Below are 18,500 nucleotides of genomic sequence, written 5' to 3' on the forward strand. Positions count from 1 at the left end.
TCTCTTTATTTATCAAACAAGCAAAAAATTCATCAAACAATTAGCGATCGTTTTCACTTTTAAGCCTATCTCTAAATCCATTCAAGGATCATAATTAAGTAATCAGGGAGTAATTCATAAATTATTCCTTCTAGATTCATAATTTTTTCCTAAAAGCCAATTTGCTCTAGATATTTGTAGCCTCTGTTTTTCATAACATATTATTTAAAATAAATCAATAATAAAATTATTGTTGCTTGAATGAGATAATTAATAGGAAGATAATAACATGAAAGTAATTACCATTATTAACCAGATTAACCGATATTCTAATGGCATATGAAAGAATATCCATTAAGAAAAACTGTTATCTTCAAATGAAAAATTAAATATAGTCGATGTTTTATCATTTTAAAGAGAAAATAATTATACGAGTCTTTCGGAAGCTAAATCCGTATGACTAAAACAGTAATTGCAAACCGTAAGACTAATGGAATGATGCCAATAATTTTATGTCCAAATGAACTGGAAGGCAGCTTTTCATAATACACAATATATTTAATTTTATTTATTTATTTTCAAATCGAGCATTTATTTAACCAAGAATTTAAAAATTAGAAAATGTAATTTTGCAACTCATAATATGTTTACTATTTTTATATCGTATATTTTAACAGTATTGGGCAAGATTGTCGAAAGCTGAAACATTTGATATAGCTCAAAAATTCTTAAAATTTATTAGTGTTTACAAATTGACTTAATCTAGCCATGAAGCACAGAGTGATGTAATAGAAAACTGAGGGGAAGGGGGGGGGGTTATACCAATTAAAGGGCAATTGGGGACCAAAATTAGTTATACATAGAGAGTGAAATCTTAATGGTTTAATGGTTTGTATGTTTAATAGTTGTATCGACTATCCTTATTTTATATTATTTCATTAGTTTTAATCCAGCGCATTGCTCATGGAATGATGAAGTGAACGTGAATTAAAACTCTCTTTAGGGTGATTAGAGATCAACATAGATTAGATACATGAAGGATGCGCAAATATTCTAGCATATTATTAAAAAAAATCCTCAAGGAAGAATAGAAGGCAAAGGAGATTCCTTTACATCTAAGTTACTTTTTCCAAATTCCTTTCATTCCTTGGATAAAACCTCACAGGAATGGTTTTCCTGAAATATTCTCTGATATCCCTCAAATATGATAGGTGACGAATTGAAGGAGTTTTCCGAAGACCTGTCATGAGAACCATTGCGATAGGTATTTTCCCTATATGATTATACCTAAAAACTGTACTGTCTCATAGAGGGTTAAAAAAAAAAAAGAACAACAGTTATAATGCGCATAAGAAAAATGTTTAATATTTTATACAGATAATTTTTAATAATTATTAATATTTAATAATTTATATCGATCAAACACGTTTTCCGAGCCGGCGTCCTGGCATAGGGGTAGCGCGTCTTCCCCGTGATCTGGGCGTCCCGGGTTCGAGTCCTGGTTTGGGCATGGTTGTTCTTCTGTTGTTCTATCTGTGAGATGTGTGAATGTGCCCTCCTGTAAAAAAGGGGTTGTGCAAGCGAATGAATGATGCGTGAGTGGTAAAGTCGTACTCTTGGCCCTAGTTGGCGCTGCTATAAAAAATAAGAGACGTCCCCCTCAGGCTTAAATCGCTGTCTTCGTAACAGCGGGCTTGTCAGTGGCAAGTGCCATAAGAAACAAACAAACAAACAAACGTTTTCCGAAGTAAAATGTGGGGTCTTGCCCTCGTACTGAAGAATCAAACAGCTCGATCTGAATTCGAAATACAACTCCATCCAAGAAAATCTTGTATCCTCTTTTAAATTATTAAACATCTTCTAGTTTCTTGTGGCATGGAAATTTGAAAAGAAAGTAAAGAGCTGAGATGTGGTATTTTTCATCGAATCATGATTCAAAATTGTAAGATTTTGAATCGTGATTGGATGTGTATTTTGAACCCCATTTCCCCCTGGTATTCTTTCAAAGCAGCTTGTTGTATAATCAGGTAAATGAGCTAAACCATTAAATGTTAATTACCAAAAGTTAAGAGTCAAGTGTGTGTAAGAATTTCATTTCTTCCGGTTTTCTCTCGATAGATAATTCTTGATCCGGTTTTCTCTCGATAGATCTTAAAGTGAAAAGTCAAAATAAAATGAAAGTGTAGTATTTGAAACTCCCACATTAATCATTTTAACTCGTACTTCAGGTTGTAATGTCCTATTTTTTCCAAAATTCTATATTTACCATTCTACTAGAATTTTAAACGAATAAAAACTTATTTATTATTACTGCTTGTGTATTCGCGAGAATGAAATAAAATATTTTTTAAAAGATTAAAATAGCTCAATTTCATTTCATATTAGAAAACCTCAATGAAAATTACCTAAGCTTTCTTCTTATCTTAGAATAAAGCATATCCTAGGCATTTCTGCTAACATTCAAGAAATCTCTGAACAACAGTTCATGAATTAGTAATTAGATTCATGCCATTATCGTTGATCCTGTGCAAACCACTTTAAATAGGAAACCAGGGAAACCCAGGTGCAAATTTAATCTCCAGCTTACCCTAGAGGGGTCATTATCCCTATTTGAATCAATGTTTATGATCCTCAGATTTTAAGACTTCATAAGATCGACTTACATACTAATTCCACCGCGAAAGACTTTATGACTCAACTTCTTGAAATGATGTTGTCAAAATGTCGTCTAATGTCTTTTAAGATGGAATTTGACATAGAGTAATATTGATGATTTTCTACCCAAAGTCTTTTCATTTGAAAAGGAAAAATAAAGTATGGGAGGAACTGTTAAGTAATTTTAATAGTACATAACTTTGATAAATAGTAGAGGTAAAGTTTGGGGAACGATTGTATCTTTCTGTAGTTTGCTTTAGTACTCATTTGCTATCTTTTCCTTGTATATTCATATATTTTTGGCACCGCAAAGACTGTTTCTTGTGCAAGTAAATCCCCATAATCTTTTACTAATCACTATTTATATTTTTTCCTTTCAATTTTTGGTTCTGTAAGAGAAAAAGAGAATCCAGGGATAAAGCTAACTAGACTAATAGAATGCAGTATGAGATATTTGAGACGAAATTATGAATTTGAATCAAATATCGAAGCATATCTATCCTTCAGTGAGCATGCGAACAAGATTATTTATACTTGCAAAAAGATAATGTAGGAAATGACTTCTAGTTAGTTGTATTACCATAATTATAAATATGTCTGAAATATAAGACTGAATGTGTAAACTGATTAAACCTATGTCAATCTGCCTACTTGGGTGTATCTCAAAACAATAGCATAAAATCACGGATTTTAAGAAAAGAACCGAATTTATTGGGCTCTTTTTTATGGGCGTTTTAGTTGGAATCAGATTACGTATTTAATCAGATAAGAATAAATTGATTATCCCTGCACATTTAAACAATGCGATAACTTAAAGCTGCGTAGAGCTACGTAAACATAATTTAAAATGTGATATTTACGAGTACACCAAAATTGAAAATCTGTTTCATACTTTTGATCCATTTGGTTGAAGGAAAGACGTCAAAAGTTCATTTTTGATTTACTTAGTATAAGGATAACCTAGATACAAAACTAACTTATATTCGAACACCTAGACAGGCGGACTTCCCTGGAGAGATTTTAATCAAAATTTGATAGAAATCTGCAAATTTGGAAAAAAGAGCGTAAACTGAATTTCAATCCTCTAGCTCAAATCGTTTGATTTGTCAAAATCTCGATTTCGAAGTTTTTGATGATTACTATACTTTCTCTTTATTACGTATACAAGTAAGTAAAAATAATTAATATTTATTATCTTATAAAAATTCACATTTGTACAATTTTTAACAGTGAAATATTTCATCATCTCTTGTGCCCATTTAGCAGGTTAATTATTCTAAAAACTGAGTGCAAACTGTCTTAAAACACTAAGCAAACTGCTAAATTAGCAGATTGTCTAATAGAAGTTGAAATAGCTTATGAACTTTTCGCATTTATTTCAGGATAATATCAAACACTTAAGCCCCTTTTCATATTTTTTAAAGTAAATGGTAACAGCTTCCATCATAAAGTGTTGCAAAGAAATGGTAATATAAAGAAAGAAACGGTAATGGTAAAGAAATACTAATTGTATGTAAAATAATTATATTTCAGCATAAAACTAACTCTAATATTTTTTTCAAACCATTTTTATGAATCAAACAAGAAAACTTTGATATTTTTTTATCTTACATCTTTTATATTGCAAGATTTTCCGTACCTCATAATTATCAATCTGATTAAATTAGCAGATTGTCTCATACTAGTTGAAATAGCTTATGAACTTTTCGTGTTTATTTTAGGATAATATCAAATACTAAAGATGAGACACTTTCTAAATTAAATAGTAACAACTTCCGTCATAAAGTCTTGCAGAAAGAGTTTACCCATTACAAAATAAATATACCTTAGAATAAAACTAACTGCAATATTGGTTTTTAAAAACTATTTTTATTAATAATACACAACTTTGATATCATTGATCTCGGATTACATCTTTCGTATTGCAAGATTTTCCGTACCCCATAATAACATGCATTGCACATTTAATTTTTCTATAATGCTTTTAATGGTTGACCTATAAACGAGGAATATTTTACATTAATAACAAAGATATGTATTCCTTAGCAGAATCGATGAGAGCAATCATGATTGTTCTATGATCTTATTTTTACCATTTTCTGCTGAATGATTCAAACAGAACACTAGCCAAATGGCAGCTGTTCCTCTTCCTTCGAGCAGGACCAAGGAAATCCGATTAAGGAAGCTATTTTTAACCTTTCTTTTCTTGCTTTCTCGGTCCAAGATCCGAGTGCCATGACTACCTGGAATTCAGAAGAGTAGCTGGCTTAATTTTTATGGCTCGATAAATCTTTATAGAAGATAGGTTGCCATGGAACACTTGTTGCGTTCAATTTATCAGAGAGCGGGAAAATAATGTAATCACTGTAATGTTAGATACGTGCTATGGGTTGGTAGAATAGTAAATGTAGCAGTCCAACTCCAGAGATAAAAGATATACAAGTTTCTCTCTATTCACGATTGAGTTCCGATCTGATTTAGCTCGAGAGATAGAATTATAAATACCAGCATCATTTTTACTCAGAACTGGTTACAAATATTGTATATGATAAACAGTTGGTTCGTTTTAGTATAGGTTGGGTTTTATTTCTTCTAAATTTTAAGCATTGCTTTGAGCTTCATAATTATCTCAGAAAAGCCTGTTCTAAGCATCAAATTATGATGCACATTAAAACCATGGTGTTTTAAGAATCTTTCACATTTTCTGTTTATTTTATACATGAAAGTACCTAATGGGATTAATTCTTGTGGCATATTTATTTAGATTAAGAAACTGCATAATTTATTTAGTGTTGCACTTCAACATTTTTTCTTATTTACGATTTGAAGAAGAGTCTCTATTTCCTAGTTGGTAACGTTTACCTCAAAAACAGATAAGTTTCAACACATATTAAACAATCGTTTGGAATACTGTATTATTACTTCAGTTTTTATGTTTTATTTTTTTCGTATTTTGTATTTAAATGAAATGTTGTTCTAATTACTTACTAGTCCCCTTTGATGGAATGATTATCCTGGATTAATTCTCGCTAAAATTTTCAATTAAATATTCCATATAACTTGGTCTCTTAATAACTTTTGCTGCAAGATAGCTTCAAATTTTCATAGTCATATAATTCAAACTTTTATAGAAGATTTACGACGTTTTATTCATTGCAATACGTATCTCTCCGATTTTCTGTCAGCTGCCATAAAATTTCGTCCCTTTAAATTAAAACGGAAGTGATTAAGCTTGAATTAATACAAACCTTTTATGCTGAAACTTTCAAATATTTATTATAAGTAATGTTACTAAAAACTAAACGCTTTCGTTTATCACAAGGATTTATTTATATACGTAGATAATCATTGTGCAATTAAATACTTAACTGATGAGATAAACTGTCTTCTAATTGCCTGCCGTTTATCTCAGTACTTTAACTTCATATTCTTATTACTTATATAAACTACATGGATAATAAATAAAATTTATCTTTATCTTTCAGCTGCAGATGAAAATCAAGCATTTAAATGTTTTATGAAAATATTTTGATTTATATTGTTAGGATGAAATATACGAGGGGTAATCCAAAAAAAAAAGTTTACAAGGCAAAGGAAAAATGCTTTATTAACAATAGACACAGGATAAAAATGGTAATTAAGAGACATATGTGGAGGTTATTTCTCTACATAATCACCAATCCTGTTGAGGCATTTATCACACCGATGGACCAATTTGTATAACCAGTCTTGGTAATAACAGGTCTCTGGCTATTGAGCCAGTTCTCGGCACTTTTTTAAACATCACCGTCTGATATGAACCTTGTTTCTTCAATGCAGGGAAAAGGAAATAGTCGCTGGGAGCCAAATCGGGGCTGTATGGGGTGGGGCTCCAAACATCCCGCCTAAACGTTTCCAGCAATATCTCTGCCCGCTTCAAAAGAACTATACCATTTCGCTACCTGTTGTCTACTCATTGCTTCGCCCTCCGTACACTTCAACGATTTGTCTGTGAATGTCTGATGGGAACACATTCTTGGCCCATAGAAATCGTATCATGTGTCGTACCTCTGTGCAAGATCACTTCTCTAGACGTCTTGCCATTACTGTCGCTGTTTCAGGTCTTAGTACTAACACTATCTGCTCGAACGACCGATCTAAGACAACTAGGGCCATCTGGGTAACAATAATCCCATCCACAGTTTCTACTTTCCAAATACTGTTGCTTGTAAACTTTTTTTTGGATCACCCCTCGTATTATTAAAAATTATATCACAAAAGTTAAAAAAATTTTTTATAATTCAGAAAATTATTTGTGATAACAAAATTAGTATCCTTAAAAAGATCGTTTCAAAATTTTTAAAAGCTGCAAAATTCCTTTTTTGAGTGTGTGTGTGTGTGTGTGTGTGTGTGTGTGTGTGTGTGTGTGTGTTTCTTTTTGAAAACTATCTACTAAAGGCTCAAAATCCCATTTAATTTTTAATTAATTAAAATTTGTATATCTTTGCCATCCAGAATATGTTTGCACAAATGGTCCGTCTAGTCTGCCATTCATATGGTCTGTCTTGTAAAAAAACACAGTTACATAATGATACGTATTTTCCTTTATTATTATTAACGATAAAACATAAAAATACAATCATATATATAATTAATGAATATAACGAGAAAATACCCAATATGTATTATTTTCTACAGATTGCAAATAGAAATGTTAGCTTAAATTGTATTTTATATAAAATATTTTATTTCTTAAGATCGTAAAGAAAAATAGTCATAAATAACGAGTACTTGCATTTAGTGATTGTTGTGCAGTTTAGAATAAAAGTTATATTAGAATGATTTTATTGCAGCCTTCAAAACACATTTGAAAAATTCGAAAGTCTAGAAACCTACAAAGATATAGTGCTTAAACCGTTATATCTTTTTTATGCCATTTAATATCATAGAATTAACCGAGAAAATTACCTTATTAATCAATATATGCCGCACCTTGCACGCATTTTGTTCTTACATGTGTCTAGATGGTAACATGATCTGGATATAAGTTAAAAATGAATAAATAGTTTTGATTAAAAAAATTGAAGAAATTATGCAATAACTTAATCTGGATTTAATGAATAAGTTTAAACATAATGCCTTTATAAATTGTGTGTTTATTAACTGATATTTTTACTAATAAATAATCTTTTGATGGAGAAGTTTATTAATTAAAAAAACTACATATATTATGAATTTTCGATGGAATCAATGAATAATTTATAATTACGTATTTTGCTAATGCATTCAATGTGCTCATGAAATTTATTTTATTATAAAATGTCAGTATGAAATAAATATTTTCTCACGATTAATAATTCTTGGATTGTTTCAACTTAAAGGAACTTGATTATATTTTCAATTATTATTAAATATAATATCAAAGACATAATAGTTAGTAAAGATGTTATATATTCTAAGTTGGCAGGCCATAATGTTTATTAATATTCGAAACTTTTAATACTAAGAATCTATTTCTATTACTTAAATTTATTTAATCTGTCGTAAATTTTAACCACCTGCGTACCCGTTATACTCAATACAAACAAAACATTATTTTATAAATAAGAAGCATCTCTGAAAGAAATGTGAATTGATTATACTGTTCTCCTAATGGTTTCAGCATTCCGGTCCCTCTACTTGTGTTTCTTTCCCAGTCTCTGAACTTGACGAGACTTTACGTCGCCAAGACTTTTAGAGCGCCGTCTATAAATAACAAACCAATTTGGTCCTTCTACATAGAAAACGTTAAAAGAATATTAGCAATTTTAAAATTAGTGTTGAATTGATTTAAAATATATTTTGTAGTTTTAAAATGATTTTTAAACGAGTTTTGATATTTGAATTTAAATGTATTTTGCCATATTTTGTAATTGTGTTAGAAATTCTTAGGAATACATGAGGAATTGTTGATATTTACTGTAATATTTCAATTGCAGGACAATTTATTCTATTTTGCATTATTCCGTGAAATCAAGTGTATATATATATCCAATAAATTTATTTTCTCCAAGGCATTTTGTTAAGATGGCGACGAATTTTTTTAATGCATAATTTCTCTCCCTTATGTCTCGATTAAAAATTTGAACTTTTTTGACGTTGTTTCTAAAGTAAGTTTTTCTCAAAGTACTCCGCACAATAAAATCAAAATTTGACTTTGTTGTAATACATTTAATCTGTTTTGTTAAGGATTTGTTAAATTGTAATTTGCTTCTGTATTATAAATGTATTAGGGAATGGAATAAAAAATAATTTAAATAAAGTTTTTAAGTCTACTTTTTCGTATGCGAAATATAGAGAAAGTATAGTTAATCATGAAAATGTTCGAACTCGAGATTTTAAAGAATATCCATGAATTCGAAAAACACTTTTTTGTAAAATGTTCGTCTGTGGCAAAGATAATTAAAAAACGGAGCTGGATGAATGAAATTTGGTATGCAGGATTAAAAACCAAATATGTAGATTTATATCAGATTTTGAACAAAATCGGTTAGGATGAAATCTGTCTGGCCGGCTGTTCGAATATAAGTTGGTACTATAACTACAAAAAGAAGAGAGCTAGATAAATAAAATTCGGTATACAGATTTAACGTATTTATAATAGAATTTTTCCAAACCTGAGCGAGGTCTAGATCTTTGACCGTCTGTCGGTCTGTTCTTTCAGAAACATGCAATCACGATAACTCAAAAGCGCATTGACTTAAATATATCAAAGTTAGTACACGATAAAATTTAGTTTCATGTCAAATTTTTGTTGCAACTGGATGGAAAGAACACGTCTGAAAACCAAATACAGTTTTTGGATATCTTTGATAGCGGGGATTAATCGCCGAAACACTAATCAAGGATTACACAATGGATACAGCAAAACTGCAAATTCCCGTTAAAGGTTTATATTTCAAAACTGCTGAACACCAGCGCCATGCACGGCGTTCACTGGGAAAACAACTTTATTTAAAAGTATGCGATAATATTTTAAATGGATTTATTTATTAATATATATCAATTCATAAATTAAAATGCTTTTCAAAAATATTTCTTTTCTAAGTCACAAATATAGTTACGTACGAATAAATTATTCTTAAAAGGCAATATTTGTAATGATACAATCATAAAACATTACTAACGATAGGATTGATTCTCAATATTTACTTACCTCGAGTTATACAAGGTGTCTACAAAAATTTCTTTATATTTCAAAAACACCAGAATTCTGAATATTTCTTACAATTATTGGTGTTCATATAGAAATATTTTCAATTCGTAAAAAACTTGATCCTCTTATCCTAAATTTCCATATATTTATTTATTTATTTGTTTCTTTTATCATATTTTAAGAAACTGTAAAGAGGCTTATTCAATTAGTTTAAAATACTTAAAGGACAAAGTGATGATTGAGTTTGTTCAATAAGTTATCATACTTCGATAAACTTTGAATTCATTGAGACATGCATTTAATAGTATTGCTTCAAAGTTGAAAAAAACGAGCTGTTTTTGAGAACTTTCTATTTTAAATATTAGAAACCTATAATTTTTCTACAAATTTATCTTCTTCGATGAAATATAGCACCTGATTATATTATCATTCAAAATACTTAAGATATAGTTGTTCTATAAGTCATGAAAACTAAGAAACATATAAGCTAAAAAGAATCAACTCTTTCTTGTAAAGATCTAGATCATTTAACTTAATGAGGTGTGAAATTTGAATTGAGTTAAGTGAAAAATGAAAACTTGAATGAAGCAAGATATCATTTATCTTACCTCTTGAATAATGGGTTAAGAAAAGGGATGAATTGTCAAAAGCGTAATAGCTGGAATTGTTAAGCACTTTAGGCAATTCATTAACATTCTCTTCCTCTATTGCTAAAATTTAATCAGCCAAAAATACCTGAAGTCAAAGTGCTATTAGTTAAAATGAAAAATAGGTCTTAAAGTTAAATGCAAGACATTAAAAAGAAAAAAGATCTTCGTTTTCAAGATGAAACTTTTTTCCTACAATTTTTTTTTCAAATTCAGACGATATTATTAAGCTATAAAAAACATTAAAAAGAAAAAAGATCTGCCTTTTCCAGATGAAACTTTTTTCTCGCAGTTTTTTTTTTCACTATTCAGACGATATTATTAAGACATATAATTTTCAAATATTATTTAGTAATAACATTTTAAACAATAAATCGTTTATACTGTCGCTAATGTATACAAAAATGTTTCTAAACTTGAATTTATGCAGTAGTATTTGTAATCGTTTGGTACAATTTATCTATTTCATAAAGGCTATACTGGCGAAATTCAGAATCATTATCTTTTAAATTTGGCGACTACAAGGAATCTTTTTGCTTAACATCATATACTAATAGAATAAACTGGCATGACATCACAGCCACATGACAAAAACGAAACTGCTCGTTTAATCTAAAATCTTTCTAACTGAATTTGAATGAAATAATGAAATATTTAAGAAATGAAATTCAGTTGAAGAAATGAAAGAAAACTTTCTTCAGGAAATGGAATTTCATTTCCGCTCACCCTCCCCCCTTTTTTATTTCGACTCATACGATATCATTGAGTAAAAGAATTTTTAAATAGTTTTTTTTTTCTAATTTTAAATATAAAATCTCTCAAACTTCGTTTTTAATTCAAGCTTTATGATCGTTTCTAAAACGGAAATCGTCTGCAACTCATCTAATTTTGCATTTAATTGCTGAAATTTATCTTTTCATACGGCAACATTAATTTAAAACTCATTATATTTTAAGTATGGTCACATAAGAGCAATTTAGAATTGCTTTTCATGTTATGTATTTTCAAAATAAAGCAACGTGACTTCCAATGCACATGAAAAATATTTTTCACATTTCCATACATATTGTGCTGTTTATTCTAAAATAAAATGCAACACACTTTTAATGCACTTCCCGTAATTATGAATTGATTTAATTAAAGTTGCTGGTTAAACAGTAGTACTATTATTTTTCCTTTTCAATAAAAAATTGCAATTAAAAATTTCCAAGTTAAATACATTTATTTGTAACAATATGCTAACCAAAAAACAAGATACATTTTTATGTTTATTGAATATTTATTTGAACTTTGCTATGTTATAAAAGAATATTATAAATTTATATATGTATTAGTGAATAAATTTTTTAGTTTCGAAATTTACTTACTTAATTATTATATTTTAAGAATTTATTACCTTATAATGTTTTAATTGCTTCAAATTTGTTTACGCGTGCTTTTTTTGTGTTTATATGGGATTTTAGTTCTAATTAAAAAAAACGATGGAAAATGAAATATTTATTATTTCGAGAATTTCATTTTTTGGTATTATTTCATTAAAAGAATTTACACATATGTTTTGAATTTTCAGTTCAAAAATATGAATAAATTATTTATTTTTATTTATCAATGCAAAATCTTTGGTGTGATATATTTTTTTTTTTTTCTATTCATTGAACTTTCTTTCGCTTATGAAGAAATTTCTATACAGTTATTGAAAAATAAAATAATCAGAGTTTCTACAATCTTTTATATTTACTGTTTCTTTAAATGTCTTATTTTTGTCAGAACTATATGAAAGAAATATTTTCTACACATTGTGTTCGTTTTAATTTTCTTTTTAATCGATTTCAAGGATTTAAATGCAATTAAAAACAACCAATACATACATATATGAATAATTCTTATATTACAAATATTCTTTGTAATGTATAATTACTTATATATTACAAATTATTCTTGCATTTATAAATACATCAGAAATTCATTCATGAAGAGAAAAAATTGAATTAATATATTAACTAATAATTAAGTTATGAAAACTTTTATAAATGTTGTGTTTTCATGTAGAAGTCAGAAATTTAAAAAAGCATTCCAAATCTAGAGCTTCAAGCTAGCTTATAATACCCTTTTACAATCGGTTAAATAAAAAAATAGGTATAAATTTTGAAAAGGAATTTGGTCCTGGATTGGAATTGTAAATTGAGGCTAGACGATTCGCTTGTCGGCGTGTGACATCGATATTTTGACTTATAAAATGTGCATTTAAGCTAATTCATTGCCATTTTAACATGACTATAAGAATTCCAAAATCTCGTTCCACTAAGTTACTAAGATTTAAATGTTAGTATTAGTTGCCAAATTTAGTGAAAAATAATAAAATTTAATCAAGTTTGTAATCAATTGATAATATTTAAAAATCTAAAGGTTGTATATATATTTTTTAAATTTTGAAGAGACATTTAATTCACAAAATTTTATTTTAATGTTAGCGATCAGAACTTTTACTTGAGATTAGGAATTTCCCCGAACCAAATAATACAAACGATACCTGTATTATTTTTTATAACTGATTCATTGAATATTCACTTCATGCTTCGACACCTTTTCTCAAACACAGATAACAATTTCTCCCATTATTTTTCGGCAGTTTTCATCCCTGCTATTAAATACTGAATAAACAAGAACAATGACTGCCATAAGGCTGCAGTCATAATCTTTTCTTCTGCTGATCCATTGATACTTTATTTAGCCCGGAGGACGTTGCTCCAACGACGGTATTGTGAATTAACTAGCGTCGTTTATTGTCTGCAACGAAACCGCGTCGTAACGCTCCAGGATCACAATAGATTAACTATAAGCTCTAGTAGACACGGTTGTCCTACTTATCCTTAATATTCCTGCTTCCCTTCTTCGGTGCTCTTGTTTTTGGTTATTATTTATGGTGGCGCTTTGTAATAAGCGGGGACTTATTTTCGCTTCTTTATAATAAGCGAATAATAGAATTATTTCTGGTGACAAAATAAGTGCGGAGATATACATAGTGTGGTTTTGTATAAGATACAAGATATAGATGAATCTATATGTATCTCAATATATTTTTGTGATAAATAATGATCAGTTCTATCCTTGTTTTAGCATATAATTGATTATTGGAGTTATCAAAAGCAATAAGGATAATTATAGTAGCAGTAGGAAAAAATAAAACTATTTTTATCGATTCTAAAATAACGACTCAATTATTGATTTGTGGATTTGTTATTTTGTCGTAGAAAATTGTAAATTGTATTTCTGCAAATATATCTAAGTAGTATAAAAAAACCCATATTTAAAAATTAATTAAATGTTGTTTGGAAATAGTATAATAATCATACGTATGAAACATGTAGTTTGTAGTAGTTTTTGAACAGATGAATTTCATCAAACTCTTGAAGATTTGAAGCTTGCATTGTGAAACTTCGAATTCTTTTCAAACCTTAACTGCTATTTAAATACTTGTTATTTAAAATCCCGTATATATAAATATAATCTGTATAATTACATTTCAGACAAAATAATTTAGGGAAATACATAGTGTGGTTTTGTATAGGATACACGATATAGATGAGCCTATATGTGTCTTAATATATTTTATGATAAATGATTTTATGATCAGTTCTAGACTTTTTTGATTGATTTATGAATGAAATTATCAAAAGGAATAAGGATAATTGTAACAGCACTAGGAAAAAGCAAAAACTGTTTTTATCGATTTTAAAATATCGTTCCTTTTATTATTTTGTGGATTTGTTATTTTGTAATAAAAATTGTTAATTATACTCCTGGAAATATATCTAAGGCATATGAAATAAAACTCGTATTTTGAAATTATTCAAACGTTTTTTACAAATAGTATAATAACCATATGTATGAAATACACATTTTGCAGTATTTTTTTAATAGTTGAATTTCATCAAAATCATGAAGATTTCTAGTTTGCGTTGTGAAACCAGAAATATTTTTATAACCTTAACTGCTGTTTAAATACTTGATCCTGAATTATTTAAAGTCCTGGTATTAGCATATATTATCTATTATACTATTTCAAATTATACTGTTACCGACGTATTTCGAATTGTATATTGGTGCTAATCACAACTTTACAGAAATATAAACACATTTAGTTAGGCATAAGAAAAGCGTTTATTGGTAGATTCTACTTCTTCATGAAACAAGCATTTAATAAACATTTAACAATATGACCTATTTGATAAGATCTTTAATTCTCTTCATGTTCTTTGATCCATTAAAATTAAACATTTTTCTCTCCATATAGGGCCGTAAGATTGCATAAGAGGATTGAAAATTGGAACCGCTTTGGCAGCATTAAATGCAAAATTGTTGATTTGATACATAGAATTGTTTTTAAAAATATGCAGATAGGGGAGAGCTGAAACTAAGAATTAATTAATGGTCATAGGCTTATTTATTCGATTTTCTTCTCTAAAATATTGGTTCATGTATAATTATCCAATTTGAATAATAATATTTTCATTGCATTTTGCAGTTTTTATGTAATAATAAACGGGAAATAGAAATTTCTTGTTATTTCATTCAATTCTAAAATTTAAATATTTGCATCTGCAAAAGGAAAAAAAAATGTATCAAAAATGATAATGTCAAAGTCACACGAATAAGTTTCCTTGATTTACAGAAATGTTGCATTTAACATTATGATTTTTCTGCTGTTCACTAAAAAGTTAAACTGAAAGAAAGAATTAATTATTTATTAATTGAATAGAATTGATTAATTGATTAATCGCAATTTAATTATATTATTTAATTAACTAATTGAATATAATTAATAAAGAATTAAATTAAATCCTACATAAAAGTATTTATCTAACTTCTATTATAATAACTTCAGTGTAAATCTGTCCAACAAATCTAGAGACCAACAAATATTCTTCAAATTTTAGATAGTGAACTTATGCTGCATTAAGATCAGATTACTATATATAAAGAAACTGGAACAATTTAAAAGGAATGACCATTGTGAAGGGAATGACTTGATTACTCTTTAAAAGGAATTCAACATAATTAAAATTTTGTTTAAAAATTGTTGATCCATGGTTATAAAGAGCAGTAAGCAGATATGTTGGATTTTCTTCGGTCATATCATTAGATTATCACTACTATGTGCAAAAATTAAAATGCACAATGAGATTGCCTTGTTTCTTCATTCTAATTATCGATCGACATTGTGGTGATATTATACAATTTGCGCTAATAAGATTTATATTTAAATTGTATAAGCCACTCTTAAATTATATGTAAATGAGGATGCATTATATGAAATAGCATGTATACACTATTGAAAGAAAAACAAGTGGCAGTGATCCTCATGTACTCTCCAATAAAAATGTTATATTTCCCCCTATGCGAAAAAATTGTAAATTTAGGTAAGGCCCAATTGTCTTGCATGGTATTTTGGAACAAAAATTAAGAAATATTGGTCTTTGATGTAATTCTTGGCGACTGTTTCTGGGATTATTCACTTGCATTTTGCAATAGCTACCTCAAAATTATATTTGTGATTTAGACATATTACTCTAGACCGATATGAAACCAAAATTTATCACAGAACTATAGTTTTAATCACAAAGCCGCATAAAAAATGTCATATTTTTAAGTCATTGCATTTTTGAGCTACTGCGTTTATATACTTGTGAAAGTACGGACAGATAGATGATTAATGCTTCGATGGATTTAGTTCAAACTTTGATTAGTAAATACTCATTGAATAGTAACTATGTGTTCGGATTGACAGATTCCATGTAAATGAATTTCGATCAAAATTCAACTGAAATTTAATAATTAAGTTTAAAGATAATATATCAAATTTCAACAGTCTGACCCAATGCCCTTTTGACTTATTGTTTTCGCAGAGAATCAAACAGACCGACCGATATGCAGCCATAATGACGAAAATTAATTTTTCGATCATTGAGAGATTGAAGCGTGGAAATTCGTCAAATTCGTATTTTGTGACGATTACAAAGTAATAAAAGAGGAAAGAGGATTGTAAACCAGATAATGCTTTTCTTGTGACAATTATAATTATGTTTTTTATTTACTGACCATTTATTCAATGAATAAAAGCAACTAATTAATATAACGTTGTAATATGCATATAAAGTAATAAATATAAAGTTTCAATTGGAAAAAATAACTGTATAGTATTTAATTGTTTTAATTACATCTAGTTCATGATAATGGGAAATTTCTGAAATGTTTTAGATTATTTTGAGCCCCGAGTTGTTGGAATTTTGATACTTATAGCAAGTATAGCTGATATAGTTTATGTTGTTGATATTTGATAGATAGATTAACACTATTAAGTAATTGTTTTTAAATTTAACTGAGAAATAGAAAACCATTATATAGTCCATTTATTGTATAAATAATTAATTGATTGCGAGTCATTAAAGTTAAGCATATAGAAAAAACATATACAAATCAGAAGGGATGCTTTAATAGTATTTTCCCCAACACAGTTGTTTCTGTTATTATCATTTAAAACTTTAAATATATCTTTTAGAACTACAAGATGATTCAATTATTCTTTATCTCTAAAAGATCATTAGAGTTTCAATAAGTACCATAAAATACCTTTTAGCAATAAGACAGTAAACATGTCTATTAAAGAACATCCTTCCTTAAAAGCAAAATTAAAATTCCAACAACGATAAAACAAAAGGAAAACGAAATATTTCCCAAGCAAAACAATTGTAAAAATAGCTGGAAACTTTCAACATTTCGTTTCTTTTTTCTCCGAAGAGCGCCGCTACATTCCGTATTTCCCTTTTTCTCAATCTAAACTTGATAAATACTCCACTTTTAGATCCACCGTCAGAAAGCAATAACACTACAGAAAGAGAGAAAGAGAATCGTCTTTTTCTTTCTTTTTTTTTAACGCATTTTCTTCCTTTTCTTTTCTGTTTTTGTCTGAATTACTCTGGCATTTGGCTAAGACTGGTAGACGCCAGCAACGATTTATTTTTCCTAGCGTCAAACTTGAATTATTTCTAGGCCGACCATTTTTGTTTTTTCTTTTTAAACTTTTATATTCCAATTTTTTTTCGTTCTCTTTTCTTCACAAACTTTTCGTCGTTGTCCCCTTTTTGCATGTGAAAGTGCTACAAATTTTCCCAGAAAAACGATTGAGAATCATTATTTATTTGTGTATCACTATTTCATTCGAAAAGAAACAAGTAAAAGTAGTTTCTTCCGAAATTCGTACATATATCATTATTACTCAGTGGAGTGCAAAATAAATAAAGATATTGGGAAGTCTTTATGTTTTTCATTCTTCGAATAAAATAGACAAAAACGTACATTCTACTGAGAATCATTTTCAAATTGAAATTTTCCTGAACAACTCAGTTGATAAAATGCTTCATACCATCGAAAAATATTCATTCCGTAATTTTTCCATTGTACTCTTATTCGGATCATTTTAAAGATATTTTATGGCAGTAAAACATTTCTAATTCACCTAAATAGAAATTTTCTCCCATATTTACAGAATCATTAGAATATTTGAATGATTCGAATTTAATTCTATGCCACAGAATTGCCTACATATCTGCCATATTGAGATTTACCAGCGTTTTTGAGACGTTTGAGAAAAGTTCCTGCATTAATAGAAAACTATATCCCTTCGTAATTTTTCATTGTACTCTTATTCGGATTATTTTAAATATATTTTATGGCAGTAAAACATTTCTAATTCCCTTAAACAGATAATTTCTTCCATATCTACAGAAGCTTTAGAAGATTTGAATGATTCGAAAATAATTCTATTCCACAGAACTTACCTATATATTCGCCATATTGAGATTTACCAGCTTTCTCGAGGCATTTTAAGATAATTCCCGTATTACATGTTTTCGAAATTGCGAAGAAAAGTATGAATTGCTTTGCATTTTATTTTTGAACAATAGATAAACTAAATTAGAGCATCATTTTTCAATATAATCTCTTGTCTTTGCGATGGAATTAGTTTATTCCTCAAGAGGTTTGTG

The sequence above is a fragment of the Argiope bruennichi genome, chromosome 10, assembly GCF_947563725.1.
Source record: "Argiope bruennichi chromosome 10, qqArgBrue1.1, whole genome shotgun sequence".
Classification (NCBI taxonomy): Eukaryota; Metazoa; Arthropoda; class Arachnida; order Araneae; family Araneidae; genus Argiope; species Argiope bruennichi.